Source organism: Euprymna scolopes, chromosome 16 (assembly GCF_053919585.1).
Source record: "Euprymna scolopes isolate OS-2025 chromosome 16, ASM5391958v1, whole genome shotgun sequence".
Taxonomy (NCBI): domain Eukaryota; kingdom Metazoa; phylum Mollusca; class Cephalopoda; order Sepiida; family Sepiolidae; genus Euprymna; species Euprymna scolopes.
Window position 1 is genome coordinate 107,423,820 of NC_136497.1, and position 2,500 is coordinate 107,426,319.

A 2,500-nucleotide genomic window follows, 5' to 3' on the forward strand; every position below is an offset into this window, starting at 1 on the left:
CAAGCCGAGGATCGAACCTAGAACCGTCGTGATGACAGTCGGCAGTTCTACCCCCTTGACTACGGAATCGGTGGCCGAAATTAACTTGTCCGAACGATTATTTAAATAAACATTCCTCCGCTACTCGTAGAGGGCTCAAACGTTTGTTTGTAAACAAATCGCGAGCTTCGCATTATTTCAGCTAAATTAAGTAGCGAGTAAGATAATTTACGAGAGTGCTCTACCAAAGAGGGGAGCTTTATAAAATATATTTTAGTCATCGACATATATATATATATATATATATATATATGTATATATATATGTATATATATATATATACATATGTATATGCCCAGTCTGTTAAATCCAAGGACGCTGATCAGCGGCTTGGTTACCACCAGTTTTGGCAAATAACAAATAGGATCCTGAACAGAAGTGTTCGTTCTATCCCAACCATTTTCAATGGACCAGAGGTTATCTCGTCAGCGTCAGACAAGGCCAAACTATTTGCAAAGAACTTTGCAGCTAATTCTACCCTATGCGACGAAGGCCATCAACTCCCCATATTTCCTCCTATAACAAAGAACAAGCTAGGTAACATACAAATATCTGTGCATGAGGTCGCCAAGCTAATAAAAAACGTAGATTCCAGTAAAGCAACTGGCCCTGATGGCATCCCAATTATAGTGTTAAAAAAGATTCAACCAGAACTTGCTCCCATACTTACGAAACTATTTAAGCGCTGCCTTAAGGAGAAGTGCTTTCCGACTCCCTGGAAGACCTCATCAGTTTGCCCTGTATTTAAGAATTCAGGTGATAAGTCATCTCCCTCTCAGTACAGACCAATAAGTCTTCTCTGTGTTATGAGTAAGTTGCTGGAATCTATATTAAATAGAGAAATAGTCAACCACCTCAGCAGGAATAACCTTCTTAGTGACACACAATATGGTTTCCGCTCTGCAAGATCTACCGCAGATGTGCTGACGGTTATATCCCACAGGATTAGTGAATCTCTTGACAAAGGCTTCTTTTCTACGGCAATTGCTCTTGACATATCAAAGGCCTTTGACAAAGTATGGCATAAGGGTCTACTTCACAAGATTTCCAGCTACGGTATAACTGGAAATGTTTTCTCAATCATTAAATCATTTCTCTCAGATAGGCTCATAAGAGTAGTGGTAGATGGACAAAAATCGGAGGCCTGCAATATAAATGCGGGAGTCCCTCAGGGGTCAATCCTGGGCCCAACTCTCTTCCTGATCTACATCAATGACCTCCCTAAACACATACTTAAATCATTCGGTGACATCTATGCTGATGACACGACCATCTACGGCAACACATCAAAGGCTGTAAATGACGAAGTTCTCTCGGATTCTCTCTCCTCTGATCTCGAGCACGTGGTTCAGTGGGGGAAGATGTGGCTAACTAGCCACATCTTTCCTTTAATGCATCCAAAACCAAACTCCTATCCTTACATCATCAACGCTCTGATCCCCAGCTAGCATCAATTGTGATGGATGGCTCTCATCTGGGTGAGGCCCCGTGTTTTGACAAGCTTCTGGGTTTGACCTTTACTCCTGATCTGAAATGGAACACGTACATCAAGTCTGTTGCCAAGGTCGCTGGAAAGATGGTGGGATCCTTCTACCGCTCCAGAAGATATCTCACTACTGATGCCATTCTCTATCTATATAAAAGCCAAGTACGGCCAAGGATGGAATACTGTTGCCATATCTGGGCAGGAGCTGCCAAAAACAGCCTATCCTGCCTTGACAGAGTACAAAATAGACTTCGTGGTTTAGTGGGGGATGCCCTTTTCTCGACCCTGCAACCCCTCTCCCACAGAAGAGACGTTGCGAGCCTATCCTTGTTTTATCATTATTTTCATGGCAGGTGCTCGTCTGAACTCCAGTCCCTGGTCCCCCCTCGCCAATCTTTCACGAAAAACACCCGTCTAGCTGAATCCACTGTGAAAAATTTCCCCCACTCTATATCTGTGCCTAAATCAAAACGCGGATTTCATGAACAAAGCTCCTTTCTTAGAACTGCATGCCTGTGGAACTCTGTTCCGTCTGCCTGCTTCCCTCTGGACTACAACTTGGATGTCTTCAAGTCAAATGTAAACAAATTCCTAATGAACCGCCCCCCTAATTAAACACTTCAGCAAATCGCCTCACTAACGTAATGTACTTGCATTAACCCTTATCCCTGAGTGGCTTCCGGGCCTTGATAAGTGGTGATCACTGTGTAAACAAAAAAAAAAATATATATATATATATATATATATATAATATAATATATTTACATACATATATATATATAATGTGTATACATATATATATATAATATATATATACATGCATATATATATAATATATATACATACATATATATATAATATAATATATATACATATATATATATAATATAATATATATACATATATATATAATATATATACATATATATATAATATAATATATATACATACATATATATATATATAATATAATAT

General features: G+C 39.3%; 1 protein-coding gene and 1 long non-coding RNA gene across 2 annotated transcripts in view; both read right to left on the minus strand.

The window, feature by feature from the left end:
• LOC145296039 (diacylglycerol kinase theta-like) overlaps positions 1-2,500 on the minus strand; it is a 1,210,689-nt gene that overhangs the window by 1,075,279 nt on the left and 132,910 nt on the right. The gene's annotated exons all lie outside the window — the stretch shown is intronic.
• Positions 1-2,500, minus strand: part of LOC145296040 (uncharacterized) — a 231,177-nt gene that overhangs the window by 168,623 nt on the left and 60,054 nt on the right. The window lies entirely within an intron of this gene.